General features: G+C 44.4%; 1 protein-coding gene across 1 annotated transcript in view; it reads right to left on the reverse strand.

Moving 5' to 3' along the window:
* Nucleotides 1-25,984, reverse strand: part of CHAT (choline O-acetyltransferase) — a 521,284-nt gene that overhangs the window by 372,397 nt on the left and 122,903 nt on the right. The window lies entirely within an intron of this gene.

A 25,984-nucleotide genomic window follows, 5' to 3' on the forward strand; every position in this document is an offset into this window, starting at 1 on the left:
CTCTCTACGACATACCACTCTATGGCAGTCCATTCTGCAACAGTGTACTCCACTCTATGCCGCTCTATGACACTCTACACAATTCCATCTATGCCACTGAACTCCCTTTCTATGTCATCCAATCCACTCAACTCTACTCTTTGACAAACACTCCACTCTACTCCACTGAATGTCACTCTAATCTATGACACTCTATGCCTCTCCACAACTCTCTGCTCCACTGTATGCCACTCAACCCTACGACACTCTACTCCGCTCTATGCCACACCACTCTACACCACTTCACTCTACACTTTACTCCACTGTATGCCACTCCACTCTACAACCCTCTACTTTATGACCCTCCACTCCACTCTAAGACACTCTACTCTAGAACCCTTCTACTATGCCCTCCACTCTATGACCCTCCACTCCAATGTACAACATTACAACACTCTATTCCACTCTATACCACTCTATGACATATTACTCCACTCTACACAATTTCCTCTACCCCACTCCATGCCAGTTTACTCCACTCTATTTCACGCCACTCTACTCCACTCTACAACACTCTACTTCACTTTACTTTGCAACTCCACTCTACTCTACCCCACTGTATGCTGCTGTATGCCACTCCATGCCACCCCACTCTATGACACTATATTCCACTCTATGGCCCTTCACTGTACGCCTCTCCACTCTGCGCCCCGCCACTCTACAACATTCCACTCTAGAACCCTCCACTCTATGCTATTCCACTCTATGAAACTACTCTCTACGACATACCACTCTATGGCAGTCCATTCTGCAACAGTGTACTCCACTCTATGCCGCTCTATGGCACACTACTCCACTCTACACAATTCCATCTATGCCACTTAACTCCCTTTCTATGTCATCCAATCCACTCCACTCTACTCCACACCACTCTACTCTATGACTAACACTCCACTCTACTCCACTGTATGTCACTCCAATCTATGACACTCTATGCCTCTCCACAACTCTCTGCTCCACTGTATGCCACTCCACCCTACGACACTCTACTCCACTCTATGCTCCTCCAGTCCTCTCCCCTCTTTTCCACCCACCATAAGCCATCCTGCACCTATATGCTCCACTCTAGACCACTTGACTCTACTCCATTCTACTCCACCCCAGTCCACTTTAGTCCACTCCACGACACTCCATAACACTACACTCCACAACACTCCACTCTACACAACTCTTTGCCACAACACTCCGCTCGACGACAGTCCACTCCACACCACTCTCAGTTTAGCCACTAACCTTTAACCATGCTGAACAGCCACCAACCTAGTGTGCAACATGGCTAAAATACATTGGCAGAGCTAATAGCTCTTGCATAGGCGAGACCTATTTGCTTTGCCAATGCTTCCATTCTTGTTTATAGCATTGAGTTGTCTTTCTGCCAATGCAAAAACTGTGATTTTTCAAATTTCGCCTTTTTGGGGCTGCAAAAAATACTTAGTATTTCAGACCCATAGTGTACCACCTGATAACCATTGGGTGATCGTTTGTGGTATTCGAAAACCAAGTCATTCAAACAATCAATCAGCAAACTATATGCCTGCTTACATAATTGGTTGCTTTCCCTCAGGCTTGTTTATCAGCTGAATAGCAGTTGATCCTGTTATCAGTGCCCACTAAACAGTCCCCTATTCGTCAGCCTATGAGGAGTTTCCCTTTGTCCTATATGGCCAGTACAGCCAGCTATGCAGCAGCTTTCACTCGTGGGGGAAGACGGTGCCTGTTAAGGGCGCCATCGTGATTCAGCAGCCCTTCTCCTATAGCCTATTTCATGACCACTTGTTTCAATGCTGTAGTTCCTTAAAAATACCACAATCGTCTCTTTTTTTAAATTTTTTTAATTATTTTATTGCAAGGAAATACAGCGATGCATAACAAATGCCATAAACTAGCAAACAAGAAAGAAAGAAACAATCTTCATAAAGTACATAGCATCTTATAACAGAGAAATGAAAATAAATCAGGCAGACAAATAGCTTAAATCCATTCGGCAATTGGTGCCCAAATTTTCCCAGAGCTCTTTTTTTACCCCCTTCAACCTATATATGGCGGATTCAATATTATACATAAACAATAATTTTTCACGCCACATAGAAAAAGATGGCGGAGCTAAGCTGATCCATTCTTTGGTAATACAAGACCTAGCTGCAGCCATGCAAATAAATAAAAAATATGAGATTGATCTTGGCCTAATGACAGTATGATCAATACCGAGTAACAGCAGCTCCGCTGTTATCTTAACCTCATGTTTAAGAATAAATAATAAATAAAAAAAATTCAATATGTAGGAACAAATTAGAAAGTTTAGGACAAGAAAAAAACATATGTAAATCATCAGCTGAAAATAGACCACATCGACTGCAGTTCGTACCGGTCGTCGTGCTCCACTTGGCAACTTTACTAGGAGTATAGTACAAATTATGAATACACATAAAATGTTGTGATTTCATCATCCCTGTTATTAAACACTCTGATGCCATTTTGATTGATAGCAAAATATCAACTTCCGGTATACCTAAAATATTAGCCCATTTCTGCTGACATTGTCTTAAATCAGTGACATATTCCTGAATTAAACTTATATAAATTGCTCCTATGCAGGTTTTTTTTTGCAAAAGTTCTAACAGTGGAACTTTAGATGGGGGAGTAAAAGGATAATTTAGTAAGTAACTTCGTAACTGGAGAAATTTAAAGAAATCTTTTCTTCCCACAGCAAATGTGTTCATAAGCTCCTGAAATGACAACATTTGATCATTACTAAACAAGTCTCCCAGATAGCATATTCCTCTCTGTTGCCATCTATACAAAGTTAAATCACAAAAAATTTCTGGTAACAGGCCTTTTGATATAAGGGGGTATAAAAGTTCAGTTTACATAATTTCAGATGTTTTCGCACTTTTTGCCAAACTCCAAAGGCCGCTTTCAATATCTTAAATTTTGTTTTTTTATGATAACTGGGCTCTACAATCTTCAGAAAGCTACCCTTAACTTTTTCACCCAAGATCATTTCATAGATTGACGGAGTTTGATGTTTCTCCACCTCTACTCTATCTCCCAGAATCAAAGGGCTTATATATTGCAGTACGGCAGAAAAATAATACAGAAGAAAGTAAGGAACATTCCATCCACCACATTCATTGCTCAGTATCATTTTCTTTGATGATTTCCTATACCCCCATAAAAACCGAAAGGTAGTTCTTTCTAAATTTTTAAAACAGAGCGGTTGGAATTCTAGTGGTATTGTACGATACAAATACAGCACTTTTGGTAGGACCATCATTTTTAAAATGTTAAGTCTGCCATAGAGTGATAAATGTAAGTGGTCTAGGCGCTGTAATGAAGCATTAATTTGTGTTATTATGGGATTTATATTGCGTTCTGGTATCTTCTCTATGGGGAGGGAGATCTTAATTCCTAAGTATGTAACCTCTGAGGTAGTGGAAATATTTGATGGTGGTTTATCTCCTGAACAAAGAATTTGAGTCTTCTCAAGGTTAAGTTTGTACCCTGAGAAAGATCCAAATTGCCTAGCAATATCATCAATCACCGGTAGGGCTGACTGGACATCGGTGGTGGTTATCACTATATCGTCAGCGTAAGCTAAAACTCGGTAATTAACATTAGCTAATACAATGGGTTTAATTTTCTGCTCTAAAAGAAAACGATTAATTAACGGATGGATGTAAAAAGCAAAAAGTAAAGGGGAACAAGGACATCCTTGTCGGGTGCCTCTGGTAATCAAAAAAGAAGGGGAGATCGTCCCATTAATTCGAATATGCGCTTTAGGAGCAGCATACAACGTTTTTAAAGCTCTTATTATACCGGAGCCTAGTCCCTTCCTAGATAAAACATCCCACAAGTAGTCCCAAGCAACCCGGTCAAAAGCTTTTTCAGCGTCTAAAAATACAAGTCCTACATTAGACCGAGTTGCTTGAGACCAATCCAAAAATGAGATCACTCTCCGAATGTGGTCAGCAGTTTCTCTAGTGGGGATAAAGCCGTGTTGGTAGATAGAAACTAAAGGGGAAATAATGTTAGACAGTCGTATGGCTAGAATTTTAGAACATTTTTTACTGTCTGCATTTATAAGAGAAAAGAAAAGAGGGCGAAAAGATGAGGGTAATAACGGAGGTTTGCCTTTTTTAAGAAACACAGTGATTATAGAATCATGCCATGATTTAGGGGCATTTCCCTGTTGAGCTCTTAAACATAGGTCCATTAATTCTGTTTTACGGACAGATCAAAACTGTTTAAAAAACTCTAGGGGGATAGCATCTGGACCCGCTGCTTTTCCTGATGCTAAGGACATTAGAGAGAGTTCTATTTCTTCCCAGGTAAGTGGTGAATCTAATTTCTCCTTTTCCTCACTAGATAGCTTGATATCCAGAGCTGAATTAGCAAACGGAGTGATCTGATCTGAGCAGACTAGCCTAACATCTTCTGTATACAATTTAGAATAAAAATCCTTAAATACTTCAAGAATGTCTTCTGTTTTATTAACTGTTGTTCCTGTCAGATTATTTATTTTATCAATACTGGCTAACATCGCTTTCTGTTTAGCCCTCTTAGCCAAATGTTTACCGGTATTTTCTCCCACTTCATAAACCTCTGTCCTAAAGGCAGAGATTTGCTGAGCAAATTTTGTAGCGAATCCCTGATGAATCTTGACTTTGAGGGTCGTTAGCTCCTTTATAATGGTTTCAGTAGCTAATCCTTTATTATACGCCTGCATAAGTTGGATCTCTAACATTCTTAAATTTTTCATTTCCACTACTTCTCGCCTTATAACCTCTTTTTGTTTTCTTATTGAATAGCTCAGTGTTTCACCCCGAACCCCACATTTAAGAGCATCCCATACTATTTCTGCAGACGCAGTGCCTCTATTATGTAAAAAAAATTCCGGGATCCAATTGTTCATATGCTCAATATAGGATAAGTCATATAGTAATTTACGGTCAAAAGACCATGATCGAGGGGTGATAGGAGTAATTAATTCAAACTTAAAAATAATAGGGTTATGGTCTGAAATGATTTTCGGTGACACCTCGTATTCCACTTGAATAAGCTCATTGTATAAACATTTGGAAATAAAGAAATAATCTAATCTGAAGAATTCCTGATGCGGGGCGGAAAAGAAAGTATAACCAGACTTCGCATCCCTTTTCTCATACCCCACATCTAGCATTCTGAAATCCTGAATCATCCCTTTAAGTGCACCAAACACTTTCCTCTTCCTACCTTTATATGGAGTACTGCCATTGATATCATAGGTTTCATCTAGGTGTAAATTAAAATCACTATAATATATAAGATGGCCATTGAGCTAACTCCACGTTTAGCAGATTAAAAATGGTGGGATCATCCAATACCGATGCATAAATTGAGCAGATAGTAGTGATTAATCCTCCAATTTTGATTTCAGCAATGACCCATCGTCCTAGTAAATCTTTCTTTTTTAATTTCCCCCAATCCATATCGCTTTAGTATTGCCACTCCTCTTATAGTAGAGCTTTGACGAGAACATCCTACAACTTCCAATCCAAGATCTCTTAACCACTTTCTATTAGGCCAGGCAATATGAGTCTCCTGTACGCAAACTATATCCAACCGCATGGTTCTGAGTATCTGAGCCATTATACCCCTTTTTCTTTTATCATTTAAACCACACACATTGATGGAACATATGTTCAGTTTAACCATTATTTGTTTTTAGTAATCTGGTAACATTAAACTCATAATAACAAAAATAGCTAAATTTTCCAAATTTCGGCACCTGCCCTAAATGGATCGTAAGCTTAAATTGACAACACCTAGAAGCAAAGATGGCGGCTGCTACTGCAGCCGTGTGAGGAGCTGCGGCGTTTTCCGCCTGAGGACCCGGCCGACCTGGTGCTAATCGGCGTTTGTTTCCTGCCGTTTTCGGATTATTGCACGCAGTGCTCCTGGCGGTCTACCAGGTCTACACCCGCTGTTTTTAGCAGTTTTTGGTCATTCCTGACGGTCAGGCGTGGAGCGCTGCTGCACTTCTGCCCGCAGCGAGTGAGTGACAGGAGCCGCGGCTCCCTCGTGGCAGATCGCTGATCTAGACCGGCAGCGGAGACGCGAATTGCGGCGTCTTCGCTGGAGAGGTGGAGGGCGCTGACGGGGACCGAGGAGAAGTGGAGAGCTGCGGAAAGGATTGAGGACAAAGGATTTGCACCGAAGAGCTGGGCTGAGCTGAGAGCCTGAGAGACGTGAGCTTCCTTGCCTGTCTCTGCATTTGCATTCACCGCAACATTGTATCAGTAGCTGTAACACTATTGGTAAGGTCTGCCTAATTACTGAATTCTGGAGTCCAAGTTGAGTTTGTGAGTCCTCTTTAGTGTCCGCTCCGAGCTTTGGACTCTTGACTTTTGAAAAAAGAAAGGGGGAAAAACCAAATTGAGAGAAAGTGAATGCTGCAGACTTTTGAAAGTTCCCTGTGATTGAAAAACAAGTATAAACTGTTACTGAAAATTTCCTAAGGGGCATAAACTGCTGTGTAAAAGGCTCTTACTAATTAAATTGCAATAATTGAAGGCTCCGTCATGGCCCCTAAAGGTAGAGGAGTTAAAAAAAATACTACCACTTTAACTAATTCCAATTCTACGACGGAAAAAACGGCAGCTTCAGCGACAGTAATTGCAAATGAAAGCACTAAAGAGCCTGTAATACCGGAACTATTTAGAAAAAAAAATACAGCTAATCTTTCTAAAACTAGTAACAATGATCAGACTCCCTCTAATCCTCCATTCGGTGCTATTTCTAAAAAATCTATCTCAACTCAGCCAGCTGAACCCACTGTAACCCCTGTAAATTCAGCAGTGATAATTGAAGAGGAAGGGGAAAGAGGTGTGGCAGGAGCAGGAGTGGCGGATGATGCATTATCTGAACTATGTCAAGCCGTTGAGGGAGTCAGAGTCTCACCTAGACCGAATGAACAGCACGATGCAGACTCTATTGAATCTGGGGGTCAATTTTTCTCAATGTCCGATGTTTCAATCATGTCGGAAGGGGACCTGGGTGAGGAGTTGCCTACTGAGGGTCAACTTCCTGTGGAAAATTGGGCTGATGATTGTAATCTAGTCTCTGAAGAAGATTTACTTGGGCCAGACTTTTTATCGAATGAAGGAGCTCCAAGCACTGTCCGCAGGGTCATAGAGGCCAAAACAGCTGAAAATCCAGGTTCCATAACTCAACCGCAGTGGGAAAGAACAGATTCGAATGTTGAAAATGATCCTGAATCTCCTGAGTTATTGGAGGGAGATGACGAGGTTACTCAGAAATCAATATATCTGTTACAGACTTCCATGTATAGAATGATTATGACTCATAGAGAGGAAACCAAGGCAGAGGGACTTCGCACTCAAGGAGCGGTGCGTAAACTTCAGAATGCTGTTCGCCGGCTGGCTAAGTCCAGTACGGACATTAATTTGAGAGTACAAGAGACTGAGACCCGTATATCTGCGGTTGAGGACGAATTAGCTGCACAAAAAACCTCAATCAAAGATCTTGATAGTACTAGAAAAGATATTGACTGGAAACTAACTGATTTGGAAAATCGCGCTCGGCGCAACAACCTACGCATATTGGGAGTGGCAGAAAAGGCAGAGGGAAAAGATACCCGACGATTTGTTGTAGAGATGCTCTCAGATGCCTTTCCGGATCTTACTGGATGGGATTGGGACAAAGAAATTATAACAGCTCATCGTTTTCTTTTCAATCAAAAACACGATCAGGAGCCAGGAAACAAAAACCCAAGAGCTATTCTTATAAACCTACAGAATTATTTACTTCGTGAGATTTTATACGATCTGGCAAGACAATCTAAGACTAGAAAGGGTATAGGGCATGAATTCTTTGTTCGACCAGACTTCTGCTCTGCAACAGTGCAACAAAGCTGGAGACTTAAACAGCTAATGACACCAATACAATCTAAAGGGGGACAAGCCTTCCTTCTAAATCCAGCCAAGCTTAAGGTTATATATAAGGGGAGAACGATTTTCTTTGTCTCTGAAATCAAGGCACAACAATTTCTAGAAACTATGCAGTAATGATTTATAGGATAAATGATGAAGACCCGAATTACACGTAGACTGAGTGGCTGGTCCTTCTAGTTGTGCTTTATCTTGATGCCTTTTTTTTCTTCTCTTTTTGGTAGAGGTATGTTATCTTTCAGGTCGGGCTGGCTCAGGCGGAATTCACAGCCCATACTCACTTTCCATCGATGAGGGCAATAGCCCTTACGCTTCTGGTGGGGGGGACTTGTGGGGAGGGTGGGTTTGGGGGGGTGTGCTGGGGGGGCTGGGGGAGGGTAAAAAAATTTGTTTTGGGGTGCAAGGTCATACAGCTGAAAGGTGTTGTCAATACCACAATCGTCTCAGTTCATTTTACCTCTGTGAACTTCCGATATGTTTTCAAGTAAGTACCCTTGTGACATCATTCATCTACACGTTTCATCAAAGCTGAAAGCAAGCCTAAAACATCTCTCCTCCTGAAATTGAACTTGTTAAAGGCAGAATATTTAACCTTTCATTTTTTTGAGTCCCCAAAATAGCCACCAATGCCTCAAAAAGTATATTGCTATGGATTCCTAAAGTCATTTGTGCAAACAAATTTTGTTAGATGTGCTTGTATTATATTTGCAAATCCTAGTTTGGTATTTCTAAACACTAAATGTGCACTTTTATAGGGATATGCACATTCGTAATATTACACTACGAAAGTGTAAAATTTTACATAAGCAAATCCAACTCTGGGGCTGGGGAATATGCATACCAGAGGGGTTGGGGGACCTGGAAATTTTGGGAACACCTAGGTATCACAAACATCTTTTCGATCGAGTCATAACTCAGAAGTGTTTGGAGTGTACACCTGATGACAGGACAGGGAACACTCTTAAAACTACTCTGATTACAGAGGAATACGTTTTTACGCTGGGGGGGTATATTTACAAGAGTTTATCGCCACCAGAACTTCCTTTTTAGGTCTCGCACCTGCGATGCAGGGCAAAGCCCTGCTGTCGCAGAGCGAGGCCTATTGTCGGCGGTTCTGCTTACAAGGACTAACAAGAGGAGACAAGAGACTGGCACGCGCAGCCTGCCGGAATTGGATCAGGTCACGCGCGTGAAAACGCGCTCTGATTCCAGCATGCTGTCCACACACACACACACACACACAGACAGACAGACAGATGCGCGCGGGCACACACACACAGACAGGCACACACAGACACACGCACAGAGACACACGTGCACACATCCCCTCCCCCCACTACAGGCACGCGATGTGCCTGTCTCCCTTGCAAGCCTGCACAATGGCATTTTACTCGCGCCACTAAGACTGGCTCCGACCAAGCCAGCCCCCTCCCGCCCGCAGCCCAAGCCAACCCCCCTTTCCGCCTCCGACTAAGGCAGCCGCCCCCCCGCCCAAGCCAGCCCCACCGCCAGGAAACGTGCAAAATTACCCGGTGCTGCGGCGCGGTACTCCAGCTCCTCCAACGCTGCGGGCCTCTCCCATTACGTGTGGGAGTCCTTGCTATTCACTGGTCTTCACCCGGGCCCTCTCCTGGGACCCAGGACTTGTTATACCTTGTTCTGGTCTCGCCAGCGAGATCCTTTGTCGTCGAGCAGATGTGCACGCGCATGCTCACGTTCAGATGTGCACTTGCCCAGACAGCTGGCACACGTATGGCTCGCTCATTCAGCACAACGTGCGTTTCACTTTCCCTTGTTTTACAAACGTGGCCTCAAGGAGAAAAGAAGCAAAAAGCAGCGCTGCTTCACAATATCCAGATTACAGCAGTGACTGAACGGAACATGGTCAATGTCACTGCGAGGACAAATGTCTCTTTAACCTACAGCATCATTCAAAACAGCGGATGTAGTATCGGAATTGTGCAAGACGCGAGGTGCGATGAACGTGCCGTACATATTTACTATGTCCCACCCTATAGGTCTTTCGATGGTAAACCCAGGACGTATTTCACTCAATTTATTCAGCCCTGTTGGTCTTCAACAAGAGTTTGGCATGTGACTAAATCTACCAACGGCCTGCTTTATAGGTGAGCGACTACTCTGTCATTTGTTCCTTTGGATCATAATTAGTTTACAGTATGCGAAGGACTACATGTACCACAATGCACCACGTATTAGTCACACTCTTGGTGTTACGGATACAAGCCATGAATGACGGGGAGATGCCAATCTTTTGGCGAAGTGTCCCATATGTACTGGGAAATTTTGGGTGCACTTATCATCTTCGTGGTCACACTGTTCGTGCAGGCCTTGTCTCATGGGCCTGCCGTGCATCAACCGTGCTTGCGTTGCACAGCCTGCCTCACTGTTGTGTTGAAATATTCTAAACACTATGATGAGTGCCAGGAACTGCATCCCCGGCCTGTCGCTGGCCAGGGTATGTCTCCACTCCCCCGAGGGAGCAAGGAACTCAAACACAATTATGAATCGCCGTTCAGCCTTTCAGTGAGAAACCAATAAACAAGAGTGTGAATTTTAAATTTGCTTTTAGAATTGTGAGCCGCGTTTGTAATCAAAGGTCTGTGTCTACGGGAGACCTCTGTTGGCATTTTCGGCTTTCAGTTAGTAAAACGAGCATATTCTACGAACCAATTGTAAACCAATCAAACTGGCACACCAGAAAACAATTCACAGGAGACCAGGTGTCAGCAGGCAGGATGCAAGAATGGCGGTTCCATCCGCAGGTAAGGTCGGGTAAGAGAACAGGTAGGGAAGTTCTATTTACAGGTGGCCTGGAATCAGAGGGCAGGTGTAGGGGCATCCAACTACATCACCCTGGGTTAGACAGAAGGTAAGAGGCATCCTTTCACAGATGAATAGGGCCAGTGGGGGTTATGGAGGTTCCATGACCAGGTAACCTGGGGCTAGTACCAGGCAGAAGGCCTCAGTTTATATGGGACCTGGATTCACAGACCAGGTAAGAGGCTAACTATCGAAGGTGGTTCTTTCATGTGACCTGGGTTCAGTGAGAAGGTATGGGGTCTCCATGAATCAGTTACCTGAATCCAGAGGATAGGTACGGATTCTAAGTTCACAATTATCGTAGAGTTACCGAGCAGGTATGGAGCATCCAGGTACAGGTGACCCATGGAAATTTAGGAGGCACAGTGCCTCTACTGTAGTGTGATCTGTGGTTGGGGAAAAGAAAATGTCTCCATTAATAGGTAAGGGGGGTCAAAGGACATGCATGGTGCTGTCTCTGTGAGCATGCCTAGGCTCTTCATTCATAGGTGGTCTCAGAGGACATGTAAGTACAGGGACCCAAAGATATGTGGCATTGCAGTATAAGAACGGACGTGGTACAGGTTGGTTTTTTAAAATTTATTTATTAGTTTTCACTTTCATATAGCGCAAACTTTACCCGCAGGTATCAGAGCGCTTTAAATCAGCATGCTTATAACAAGCAAGACTAGCACTCTATATTACTGCCAACTTTGCTTAGCATAAACAACAGCTAACCATTCACAAACAATGTTTATATACCAATTGCAAATTTAAAAAAATTTATGCAAAGCATTGTCATTTACAATGCCAGTAACTCAAACTTTAATGCTGTGAGACCTATTGCATTGTAAATGCTTGTTTGTCACGTTCTGGTGGCGATAAGCCCTCCGCCGTATTTACAAGGCAGCGTTAAGCCACTAAATGTGGCTTACCCCTACTTTGTGCAGAAGGCCCCCTTTCAAGCAGAATTTAACCTGAAATGGGTGGGCAATGAGTGTTGAAGTGGACGTTCCATCGCAACACCCATTCCTGTTTGAGGCTGCCCCCTATTTACAAGGGTGGCATAAATAGGAGGCAGCGCCAAAAATAAGAGCAGGGAAAACCTGGTTTTAACCTGGCGAAACAAGAAGGTATGATTAATCGTTTTGCTGTTTCTATGTGAGCTGCAGAATAGCGCACATAGAAACAACACAGCACCATTAGTGATTGTTCACGTACAGGAAGGTGTCCCTTCCTGCACATAAAAAATCATTAAATAATGATAATTTGCAACTTCTATGGCTGCTCCAAGCAGCACACATTGAAGTTACAGATCGCCAGCAGTGTTAGTAGCGTGACAGGACGTTTGCGGACTGGAACTGAGACTTTGCCTGCACCAAACGCTTTTTTACGCATAGACTGACACTCGTCCGTTAATGTAATTGTCATTAGTGGAAAACCAGATAAAAACCTGATTGGCAACTCAGAACAAGCCTTAGGAAATCAGCAGAACAGAGCACTGAATACTGACTGAAGGAGATTGCCGAGATCGAGGGAGGAGCCACGTTGCGAGTCGCGCTGGGAGCCGCGCTGGAAGCTGTTGCGAACTGCAGCCCCTCTTAGACTCGCAGCTGCAGCCCCTCTTAGACCTGGAAAAGATTCAACAGAGCCGAGCCCGGCTAAGAGCGACGTGTTGCTGGTCGGTTGCTGGCTCCGAACACTGGGCTGCCGTACCGCCGCCTTACCGCATTACCGCTACTTGTTGGCCGACGGCTGCCCTGCCCTGCCCTGACGGCTGCCCTGCCCTTCCCTGATGGCTGCCGCCCCAGAACTGCTCCCGAGTTCAACCACCGCAACTCCGCACCGCACCGCCCTGTCGAGAGCGGAGGCTATTGCTGGAGCTGCGGGCGGCTTCTTTGTGTACAACAGGAGCTGTCGGGCCTGGGAGGTAAGCCACAGAGTCGCAGCGCTTTTTTGCAATCGGGATAGCGAAGGGGGGCAGGGGCAGGGGAAGGACGACAAGAACAGTGAAAGGAGCCCCTAGTAGCCCCCTAAAGCCCCAAGCACTCAGAGGTCCTTGACTCCAGTTCACACTTTTCTCGTGAGCCAGCCCGCTAGTGAGCCAGCCCGCCGACGAGCCCAGCAGAGCGAGGTGTGCTGGAGGCGTCAGCACCCAGCCCAAAATCAAAGACAAAGCTAATCCCAAATAATCAATCAGGGATTCGAAAATTCTTTTTCCTAAAAGACCCAATGGCTGCAATTTATGCCCCCTCAAAGGAATCCTCCATGCTACCAAGCCCAATGCAGCCTGCCAAATTTCAAGCCACTCTCCCGGGCATCCCAGGAATGTTGGCCATTGCACCACAGCACGAACCATCGTCGGAGAGTAGGTTGGTCTATACAGATGCCAGGAAACTAGTGACAGTAAGAGCTCAGGTGCATCAGTTTGCACCAGAAACGTCAGCCCCAACCCTCAAAACAAAAACCGAAGCGACTGCTGAAGGTCTCAAAGTGACTAGAACAAAAACAATTACAAACGGAGATCCTGCGGAACCATTGGAGACAGAGACCCCCACGGTGGAAAGCAGAGATCGTGAAAAACTCAACTGCAGCTTAGAAGGAACAATAGCTGCATTGAAGGGTCTAACATCTGCTTCAAATCTCAAGGTCGGTAAACCTCCCTCCGGTCCCAAGGAAGAGTGCCGAATAAATACAAGATGGTCTAAGGAGGAAAAAAACAATCTAATTAAATCTGCAGCAAATGCCGCGTCAAAGGAAGTACTGTGTAGCAAATCGTTCATTAATATGAGCGACGCTAATCTGATAGAAATCCTGGAATCACTAGAAGGGAATGGACAGGAAAATGAATGCCAAACCCCCAGCCCAAGGAAAAGAACCCCACAAAGGAGAGCTAAATTGGTTTCATCTACTCCCCTAAGCCCTCAGGTAGAACAAGACATTCAGTATACAGAGCTAGCGGAGGCTGGTCATAGCCCCATAACAATCAAGCAACCAATTCTTTCGTCACCAATAACCATCTCCTACGGAAGTGGGTCAAGCTCTGGGTTGGTGGCCCCAGCGCAGCACATCGAAGACAACCCCAACATGCAATGAGCTCAAACACTGATCCATACCCTTGAACAATCTATAAAAGTATTAAACTTTTAGTCAGATAAAATGGACGTCCAAATCGACCTTATTAATCTCATCGCCAGTCACATTTCTGGCATAACTACAAAATTAGATTTAATAACATCATTATTAACCAAAAGAGAAACCCTGGATCAGCAAAGAGACAAAAATAATCAATTATCCTCCTGCTGCTGCAGCCCAATAATTGAGAAACTGGCAACCCTTCCGAAACTTTTAAAAGACGTTCTAGGGGCAGCAAAACAATCTTATAACTACAAGTGGCACGAAAGACCCCAAAAATCTGTCGATCAAGAGGCAAGTGCAAATCGCACCAAAGCTAATACCGAGGGTCCAAATGATACCAACGTAGTATTAGCGAAATTAGAATTTGCGGCACAACTAAACCTAAGCGACCCCCAACCAGCGGCCCTTCAACCAACAGCAGTGGTGGGAGTTAAATCCACAAAACGGGAAAGAAAGCGTGCGAGGAAGGCCCGGCTTAAATACAATAAACAATCCAGCCCTGCCCCAGTCAAATTATTTTCACTCTTTGCAGTAAAAACACCCACCCGAGGTGGCAAACCTTGAAAGTGACCAAGTCCAATCTATTCAGCCCTCCATCTCAAAGCGACAGGGCCCTAGCCATACCGCCAAACTTCAAACTCCTCCCCAAACCAATCAAGGGTCCGGAAGCTTACCATTAGAGGACAAATTCACCCAAAAAGCATTTCCGGCAGCGCAACAACAAGGTAAAAAATCATCATTTAACAAGGGAGAGGGTGAAGTAGAACGCAGAAAAAGCCGGCAAACAGTTGGAAATAGAAGTCCAGGGAGCTGAAACGGCGCAAGTATACAACAATGCGCATTTCAACAAGCAGCAAAAAATAAGCGGCCTGATGTAGAAAAGTACAAGCCACCTTCAGCGAACATGTTGGATGCCTCGACCTCATTCAACCCTCAAAACCTCCCCAAACTTATCGCTGTAACAATCAGGGGAAAGGATCGCCACTGCAAGCTCCTTAACCAGGATCAAGTGGAGCCACAAACTGGGAAAGCAGTCCAAATATCATCGGGGACACCCAACGCGAGAGTTCAGAGGTGCCAACCACACACACTGCCGAGTATGACCAAGAATGTGGTCAAAGCATCCCAGTAATCTCAACACTAAACGGTGGAGGAAAGGAAATTGAAGCTTCGTACAAAGTGCAAGTCCAACCAGATGAGTGCGAATTGAAGCTGTCTTTCATCCCGGAATACTTGACAAAAGGCACACAATATATATTAAATTGGGGAAACCTTTTGAGACTGTTTTATGAAATCCCCGAACTAAAAGGAATCTGCTCGTGTGATCTAACTTCGGTGGAATTTAAGGAAACAACCGGGACTGGAGCAGAGGAGTCTCTGACAACTTGGTCGTCCAAGACTTGGTGGACAAAATAGTAACTATGAGTGGAAGGTTTGGAGCATGGGGAATCAAGTTAAAGGCACACCAATGACCAAGGTACCCGCACCCCTCTCTTAAAAAGCCAGACGAAGTGAAAAGTCCAGGAAAACACCAGCCCACAGGCGTTCATGGCGCGCTCTCCAACTCACCGGTAGCTCCCTCTTGCAAGAATAGGCATTTCAAAAGAGAATGCCCTGGTAATACTGAGGGTAGCTTACAGGAATTCAAGGACTATTCTTGGATCCCAAGAACACTAAACATTAAGCATTCCTAACCAAGCAAATAAAAGCACAACAATAGCAACGGAAGATGCCCATATAGCCAACATCTCGCTCTGCTTGTGGAACGTGCATGGCTTCAAGGATATGGGGCAAGACCACGAAACTGTATCGTTCTTTATGCAACAACACATAATCCTGCTCCAGGAAACCTGTAACCTGGTGCAAGCTCAATTCCTGGTTTCATAGACCATCACTGCCTGGCAGAAAGACATTCAAATTATGGCCATCTGAGAGTGGGCTTATCAACCTTCATCACACAAAACTTAAAATGGGCAACGGAAGAACTAAACACGGGGGCAAACTGGATCCAAGTGATCAAGGTAAGCAGCAAGGAATCAACCAGACAACTCCTATTAATCAACGTTTATATCCATCCAGAGAGAAAAAAGCAGAAGGGATAACATCTAACCCTAATAAAGTTATTAACATCATTGCAGAAAAGCCACGTGAATTGCCAAATAGTGGTTTCAGGCGATTTTAACACTAACCTCTTAACGACTCAACGGTGAAGTAATAGTAAATCCTCCCAGGGTGCGACCGAGCTAGTGTGTAAACTAGCAGCCCTCGACATGACAATCATGAATGCCAACGCTCCGGGGTCTTCGCCAGCCGCTGTAACATATCTGAGCGGAAAAGTCGCCACAACAATTGACTTCACAATTATCAGCAATAACCTGCTCTCACAAATTAACAACTTCAGAATCATCCCACGAGCCAAAAGTGACCACCTTCTGCTCACTCTGAACTTGAAGAACAATGTAAAAAGCGCTCAAAAAATCAATACCATCATGCAACCGCCTGAAATGTTCAATCTTCGTAAGCTAAAATGGCGAGGAGTGGCCCCCCAAGCCATTCAGGAGACAGTCAAGGTTTTCCAGGAAAACCAAGGCCCCGTACTAGAGAACGCCCACATTAGCCTCTGGGAGCGGATGGCCCAGTTTTTGGTCTTTAAATTTCCAGTTTCCCCGGGACGGATTTCAACAAAAGTCACCAGAAGGGACACATGGTTCAACCAAGATCTCAGAATGCAAAACAGAGAGATCGCGAGAGAAGTGCGACGTCTATCTCGAGCAGGAAAAAAGGGTCCAAAACAAGAAAAAACAAAGCTGCACGCACTAAGGCGCACTTATAGGAGGAACCTGGAAAGAGCAAAAACAGCACATAAAGGGTCCATCTGGCTGCAATTATTATCTGCCAGCACAAGGTCCAACAGCAGTGATTTCTGGGGCATAGTAAATAAATTAACATCTGGCCCAATACTTCGGCAAGAAGCAGGAATTGGTGCTGATATATGGGTTGCCCACGTGAACACCCTGTTTAACAAGTCTGAGATGGGCCCCGAACAAAAACCCTACGGGCTAGACCTCGAACAGAAAGAAACCCAAGCCTCCTCCACTCCGGCCCCTGTAGAAGGCACCACATCTCAATCAAATTCACACACCAACGAACCAAACTCTCTGATGAACGTGAAAGAGCTAAGCGGCCTTATAGCGAAACTAAAGTCTGAGGGAGCAGCCGGGCCAAACGTTCCTAATGCAATTTTTAAGTATAATCCAGAGCTGTGGTCTTCCATCATCACCCCACTCTTCAATGAGATTTATATTCAGTCCAACATCCCGGCTTCCTGGAGGGGGAACATCATCCACCCAATATTCAAAAAGGGAGATCACCGTAAGCCGGGAAACTATAGACTAATCTCACTGATAGATGTTGAAGCACAATTGTATGCTTCGTGCCTGCTAATCCAGTTGCAAGGTTGGATGGAGGATAAAAACATTATCCCAAAATTCCAGACAGGATTTTGGCAAGGCATGGTACAATATCCAGCCTTGCCACCCTAGCACTTTTGACGTAAAAAGCTCAAAAAGGAAACTCTGTTTGTTCGCCTGTTTCGTGGACATTAAATCCGCCTTTGGCAGAGTGAACAGGAGTCAGCTGTGGAAAAAACTCAACGCATGGGGTTTGCCGAACATATTGCTTAATGCCATTATTCCTCTGTATACTGACACCTGGGCAAGAGTTAAGCTGGGTGATGGGTTGAGCACCACTGCAAGCATCTACACTCAAAGCGGCCTGAAACAAGGCTGTGTCCTTGCCCCCACACTTTCAACCTGTTCTTATCTGACATTGCTCCATACATAGAAAAACAAGATTGTCACCCCCCGAAATTGGCCAACGAACCGGTTGCTATCCTACAATACGTGGATGATATAGTCTTGCTGAGCCAAACCCCAGTTGGGTTACAGAGATCAATAAACAATCTAGTAGCCTACTTGGACAAGGAACAGCTGGAGTTAAATAAAGAGAAAACAAAAATCGTCCACCTAGTCAATAGCAAAAAATCAAAGTTCAAATGGACGGTCAAAGGGGTTAATGTTGAAGAAAACAGCTCATACAAATACCTGGGCGTAATAATCGGGCAGGGTGCAACTCACAAAGAACATAAACTGGCACTCAAAGCCAAGGCACAATCACTGATCTATGCTTACAGATTAATACGTTAAAAAAATGGACTGCCCAAATCATTCCCACTTGATAAAAGTAATGGCCTCCCAAATCCAACCTAGTTTGTCCTATGGCTTGGCCCCTTGGTGTGGCAAAGACTCGCACCTATTGAATGAGTTGCAGTCAAATATTTACAAAGCTGTCTTTGATCTGCCAAAATGTGCCTCGCCCGCCCAGATCAGATTGGAATTCGGCCTCCAGCATCAGAAGTACAGGGGAATGAGCAGCTTTACAAAACTCTGCCACACATTCCGCTCCTCTGACCCGGGCACTCTGAACAGCTTATGCTGGGACGTAATCAAGTCTCAGAGGGAGCAGGAAATGCCAAACTCCTGGGGTAGCTTCCTGAGTAACTCTCTGGTCAAGATGGAACTACAATCAGTATGGGACAAAGGGATGGATAGAGGAACTTTTGTCAAAATAATAAATGTCGCAGCCAAAAAGAAATCTTTACTGGAGGACAAAATGGTGCTCATCAAGAGGCTGCACGGGTGGACAGTTATAAACTCGTATAGGTTTTCAAAGCCACAAGCTTATTTATCCGTCCATTTCAGCACCTATCTAAAAATGAGCTTCATAAAGTTTAGAATGGGCGTGCATGACTCTAAGGACCTATACCCCTCATGGAAACCAGCTTTTAATTCAGAATCCTGTTGACTATGTGGATTAAAAAAAGAAACCCTAATCCATCTATTATGCGCCTGTCCAGCCATCCAAGTCCAAAGGAGACAGTACCTGAAATCAATTTTTAATGAACTGAACATCCGGTCCAGCAGGCAAGCAGTGATACACTGGTTGGAGGGCTCGTCATGTATCCTGGCTTGCCGAGGAGTTAAATTCATCAAATTTGTCAGTAGTCTCCTATTGCAATCTGACGTAGACTAAATATAAATTAACGTTAAATTACCCAACACCCTTTTCAAGGGGTACATTTTGTTAAATCTGATACTCGAGTTTTAAAATCGTTAAAGCAATATTTTTAATAATTGAATTTTATTGCCATGTACTTTTTGTAATATAAAACAGTGACGTATATCGATCCTTTTATTTCACGATAATGCTATTCGACTATGCAGCTTTTTATTGTTTTCTCCAGGGGGGTCTTTGTAATGATTTTAATTAATCGAACAATAAAAACTTGCTTGTTTATGTGCAGGAAGGGACACCTTCCTGCACATGAACAATCATTACCCGCAACACAAGCACCCTTGCACAATGGTGCAAGGGTGCCTGCTTTATCGCTAGGCAGCTAAATTTAGCAGGAAACATCCTTTACAACGCAACCATTACATCGTACTACACTTACAACACAGTCATTACATGGTAACACTCTTTACAACGTATGTCACTACAACGCAGGCATTACAACGCATGACACTACATCGCATTACACTACATCACATGTCACTACAACGCAGGCATTACAACGAATACCATTACAATACATACCATTACAACGCATAGTACCCCAACACTATCCAAAACCTACCCTACTGTTGCACCCCCTGGAGTTAGAATAGTAATTTTTACCCCTACACTATCCAACACTTACCCTACTGTTGCTCCCCCTAGAGTTAGAATAGTAATTTGTATCCCTACACTTTCCAACACTTACCCTATTGTTGCAACCCCTGGAGTTAGAATAGTAATTTTTACCACTACACTATCCAATACTTACCTGAAATGCAATGTAATGGTATGTGTTGTAATGATATGCGTTGTAAAGGTATAACGCAATGTAATGGAATGCGTTGTAAAGGTAGTTTCTAAAAATGCGATTATGTCATGCGATGTAATGGAGTGCGTTGTAAAGGATGTTACGATGTAAAAACTGCGTTGCATAGGCATGCATTGTAAATGTATGAGTTGTAACGTCATACATTCAAATTTAGCACCAGCGCTACTGGAAAAGCAGGTATGCACTGAATTCTTGTAAATACGGCGCATCCCTGCGTTTTTAGAATGGCGGAGCCCGGTGTTTGCAATTTTCTGTCATTCTCTTGTAAATATGCCCTTGGGAGTCATATTTTCTTGGTAGAGGAAAAATGCAAATGCATACAAACCACAGCACTTTCACATCTCTAATTGTAATATATGAGTGGTTACAACTGTCTTCCCTGAGTACTCCTGTCAACCTCTGACTGTCTGTCAGACATTTCCAAGAGTTCACTTGGAAACCTTTGTAAATTCCTAATATTCGGAAATCTGCACCCATGCCGTGGAGTAAACACGCTTGTACAAATCATGCCAGCTAAATTACAAGTCCTAACTGCAACATTCAAGTAAAATGGTTCTTTATACAACTGGCCTTTGGTGAGGAAGTAGTTCATGTTCAGTTATTGCTCCTCAGACATCCAGAAAAGCTTGACCTCAACATTTTTTCCCCAAAGCCGTCCCATATCCAGCCAATAGTGATCATTAGAGTACATATTCTCAAGCATATCTCCTGTTCTACTCACATATCAACTGCATTCCAGATTATGGTTTACTTTATGGTCGCATGTATCAGCAATGAAGCCTTGCGCCTAGCCTACCAGTCTACTTAAGGATGAAGCTGAAGGAACTGGGAACAGGTATACTCTCTCAACCACATCTCCATCACACCTTAAGACGTCCGGTCCACACGCATAGAAGACAAAGCAAGAAGCGGAATCTTAAAATATAGACAGACATAGTTCTGCAAGCATCTCAAAGAATAGCTACCCTTTATCAGGTGAAACTTCAAAATGTGCCATCACCCCACACAAATGACTCTTTGGGGCATATTTACAAGAAAGTGGTGGAGCGCAGGTTAGCTCCAAAATTTGCTAACGCTGCGCTCACTTTAGAAACATAGGCATGCAACGTATTTACAATAATGCGGCACTCCCCTGCATTTCTCCCTGCGCTGGCGCTAAATTTGGCTGCCTAGCACCAACGTAGGCACCTTTGCACCATAGTGCAAGAGTGCCGGCATTTAGGGAATGATTGTTTATGGGCAGGAAGGAACACCTTCCTGCACATAAACAATCATTAATGGCAATTTGCTGTTTCTACAGCAAAACAAGGAGAAATAAAGCTTTTATCCTTGTTACGCCATGTTGAGACCAGTTTTACCCTGTTCTTAATTTTGGTGCTGCCTCCTATTAATGCCATCCTTGTAAATAGGGGGCAGCATCAAAATCAATGGGTGTTGCAGCGGAACGGCCACAGCAACACCCATTGCCCACCCCTTTCACTCTAAGGGGCTCTTTACGATATCGGCAGAAAGTCTCCTCCAACAGTCGGAGCCGTTCTCACCAACTCCGTCGGTTTACATTCCAATCGCCTGATTATGATGTTCGCGGTCGGAATGTAAACCATGTGGTTATTCCAAATCAATTCCGAGCGACTCACGAAGTATTCGTGTGGGTCGGAAACCGCAACGTACATCCCTATGGACAGCGTTTCCGTCCTCGCAATTACGATATCGCTTTCCAACAGCCTTTCCGCCTCGGCCTGTCCGACACGAAAATGCTGTCGGAAAGTGACTTTGGGGGCCCCTGGCAGGTCCACCTAGGCCCCGCGGCTTACAGTTGGTGGCCGAGAGGGTACCCAAAGTACCTCCTGTAAGACTCTGCACTGTGTGGCAGGCACCGTGGTGTGCCTGCAACAGGGTGCAGGGTTTTCAGCAAACACTCCATTTTCCCATAGGAGCCTATATTACGGCCGGTTGTCAGATGGAACACGAGCTCCCATATGAAACAATTGGAATCCAACCGAATAGTATTCGGTCGCATCGTAATCCGGAGGTCGGGACTGCCGACCACAAGTCGATCAGTCCCATATCCAAGTCAGTGTCGGGAGGAGGCTTTCTACCCGACATCTTAATGAGACCCTTAGTGTAGTGTGAAAGGGGGCCCTATTTACAAGGTGGCGTTAAGCCACATTAAGTGGCTTAACACCGCCTTGTAAATAAGGGGAAGCCCATATCGCCACAGGAATGTTGCAAGAAGTGACGCTCCAGTGGCGATAGGGGCTTGTAAATATGCTCCTTTGTGTTTAGAGTTAAGTCCCAATATGCAGAGTGCTGCTGTCTAGAAAAACAGGACTGACTGAATATTGCATAGGGTCCTAATGATTCTTTTGTTGTAAAGCAGTTGCAGAGTGACTGGTTTGCCACCTGAGAAAACTGTTTGTTGCACGTCAACGAATGTGCTAATCTGTCACAGCGCAAAATTTAACATCTCGTAGGGTTTCCCGAACGGCTGCGGGATGCAAGTGAGCAGGTGCCTAGCACCTCTCTGAACTTCTCTGTTGACCAGTCCTCCGACCAGTGCAAGGCCCTCCCTGGCCTGGTTCTACTACCTCGAGGTTCCTGCCTCATGTCGTCCACTCTCTTTTGCTTTCTCCCACTCTCGCTTCTTCTGTCACTATTCTCATCTTTTTCACCCCGTTTTCTGCTTTTTCCTTTTTGCCTTAGCTCTTTTCTGCATTCAAATCCCATCTCTTTCACACTTCTTCTGCTTTTTGCATCTGACAGCACTTTTCAGCCGTTTTTTATCTCATTACTTTTACTCTTTCTGCTCTAGCTCTTTTCAGCTGTTTTTCATCACATCTCTTTTACCCCGTTTTTTCTTTTAGCTCTTTTCACCCATTTTGCTTTCCCCCCCAATTGTCTGCCTATTCTGCACTTTCCTTAAGCTTTTTACTGTTTTCATCTGTTTTCTTCTCATCTTTGTGTCCTCCCCCCGCCCCATTCCTCCGGCTCCTTTTCCCAGCTTCTCAACTGCTTTTTCTCTCCCAGATCTTCCGCTCAACCCTGTCCTTTCCCTCTCCCAGGACCTACTTAATGGTGGCAGCTGCGCAACGCCAGTGAGCAGGCGCCTCGGCCTCGGCACACACCTGTTGACCTGTCCTCTGAATAGTCTAAGACCCTTCTGGATCCAGCTCTGCTACTTCAAGGCTCCTGCCTCGTCTTCTTCGGCTCCCTCTTATACTCTCTCACACTTGCTTCTTCTCTCACTATTTCCTCTCTTTTATCCTGTTTTCTGCTTTTTCCTTTTTGGAAAGCAGTGCATTCTGGGAACCACCAAACCTTCTAGAAGGCTCTCTAACGCACCTCTTTCTCAAACATTGATACAGTAATTGGCCCTTCTTGAACTTCCTTTGGCAATTTCCTTTTCGAACATTATTCATTGCTTGGTGGAGACCGTCGTCCAAAGCGCTACGCAAAAATGAATCGAGATAACTTTCTTCGAAGCGCTGCACGGTCGTTCCAGACTGGGAAGGTCGACCGAAGGAGCAGGAACAGCGAACACGGGCAACTTCGGTTGTCAAACCATTTCGCCAAGGTTTAGATTAATGGAGTTCTGGTAACAGTGCGTGCAAAAATTACCCAATACTGCCTTCCGGGCTCATAAATAATAACTTTAAGGCCACGCCAAATATACCCTTTAAAAACTCTAGTTCAATTAGCTGGACGCATTAGTGTCTCTAATTTAATTAGAGCCTGCCTGTAATGAAATCCTTGTAGGGCTTGTTCTGCAATGCTTGGAAGGGATTGTGACAAATGTGCTCTGGCCCTTTGCGTTTCTTCTGTGTTCTTTCTCTTCGTGCCCGGAATCCTTCCTCCAGCCCTACAGGGACTGCCTTGAGCCAGAGACCGACATGTCTGCAAGAGACTGTGTGGGAACTGTTGACAGGCTGGTGCATGTGAAAGGATGGCAGGGCCAGGAAAGCTTCGATGACTGACAGCGGCCGACGGTCAAGCTGACGTTTCTATACACAAAACTAACAGCCTGATTCATCAATCATATTTGCGCTCGCAAAGGGCCAGATTCTGAGAATCTGGCCCTTTGCGAGTGCAATTTTTGCATTTGGGATTCATCATCCCAAATGCAAAAATCTCTATTTGGAAACTCGCAAATTTGCGAGGAATAGCATTTAAGGAATCTCTATTAGAGATTCCTTAAATGCTATTCTTGAAACATTTTAAAATTGCGAATTCGCAAATTTCGGCCGCTATTTACCGCGAGGTCAAACCTCGTGGTAAATAGCGAAAACTTAAAAAAATGCTTTTAAAAGCATTTTTCTAAGTTGCATGTTACACACACACATGTCCTTAGGACATGTGTGTGCGCAACACCTGTTGAAATGTGCATTTAAGGGGTGCTACAGGGTGTCCTTTGGACACCCCTGGCACCCTTCAAATCGCTATCTTATTTGCGATTAGCAAATTGCTAATCGCAAATAAGGAATACCCCCATTCATTCCTATGGGCCTTTTGGCCCATAGGAATGAATGGGGAGTTATTCCTTATTTGCGATTAGCAATTTGCTAATCGCAAATAAGGAATCTGTAGGAATCGCATTTAATTTTGCGATTCCTACATGAATCCCGTTTTGCGAGTCTGTAATAGCGATTCCTTATGAATCGCTATTTCAGACTCGCAAAACGGGTCTTTCATGAATCTGGCCGTAAATCCTCGCAAAGTTTTTATCAAATCACCGAAATCGCCCATAATCTGCATTTTTCACATTATGCAAATATTATGATTTTTTTGCGATTGCCTAGTCGTGTGTTTTGCATAACTTTTGTTAACGAGAGACTGTTTTAAGCCGAAAATATCGTGTTAACATGTAACCCCAGCCTAAAGATATTTTCTACTCCAATCAGTCTCCTACTGGTATTACGGGTGACTTGGGTATGTGTGCGCTACGTTCAATTGTGATGCACGAAACTTGCCAAGTACATTCATGCAGCATGCAGAATTTTGTGGTTTTTTTGCAGAATGTAACACATTTTGCGAAATACGAATTTTGCAACTTCGCCCACCCTATCGTCATTTAGTCAATAGAAACACACAGTAAAAAATGTGCATAAACAAGTAAACAAAACCGACCCTCATATCCAAATGACCATGCATAAGAGACTGACCTGGCTTGGGATGCTTGGATAAAAAAGCATTACCCAGTTTTCAAGCTGGTCATCTGGACCTCAGCATTGTAGGAGGGATGATCTGCTCATTGAAAGTTCTGCCTGTGCCGGTCAGTTGCTTGAGCCACAAGTCACTCACTCTCCAGCTCTAAGCCCCGGGTTCAAGTTGCAGGAGAGTTCCTGACACCTCCAGTGCAGGTTTACAGCAAAATACTGGGATTCCTATTCAGCAGCATTATTTCCCTCCGTCACAGGGGCATATTATCAAGAATGGGCGTTACATTATCGCCGCTTTTATCGGCAGGAAACTGCCGATAAAGCGGCGATAATGGGCTTGATAATATACTCTATGAATTCCAATCGAAGCCCATGTTAGATGTCTTCACATAGCAATAGTTCTTCGTCTCCACAAACTCAAGGGTGTGGGTTGGGTTTTTAGGCGGGGTGGCTGTTTCCTCTTACTGCTGGTGGGTTTTGACGTGCCTCTCTTCCTTTTTTCCCCCACGGCTTTAGTGACCGGGGCATTAACTTTAGGCCGTAGTTGGCAGTCAGATATTTCCACATCATCCTCATTAATCTCTGAGCCCACAGGCAACATTTCCCAATGACTGGGGATGGTAATTAATGCGTTAGGTGATAATGGGAGAGGGAAAATTGAGTTACACCGCTCTGCATCTCCAGACACATGCAATTGAGGTGCCGATTGGCCCATGGAAAGCCTCCTCTCAGTTTGTTCAATCTCTGATGAGACCATACTAACAGCTTTTTCGAGCATGCTTTCGATGGTAGTGGCAGTGGAGGTTTTTGGACCTGATGTAATTGTACGTTTCCCCATAGTGCTTAGTGTCACTCACCTTAATCAGGTGCTTAGAGGGATGGCCTGGCCCGGCCTCCTTCGGACGCTGACGGCCTGCCCTTTGCCCGGGCTTAGCCCG

Source organism: Lissotriton vulgaris, chromosome 5 (assembly GCF_964263255.1).
Source record: "Lissotriton vulgaris chromosome 5, aLisVul1.2, whole genome shotgun sequence".
NCBI lineage: Eukaryota > Metazoa > Chordata > Amphibia > Caudata > Salamandridae > Lissotriton > Lissotriton vulgaris.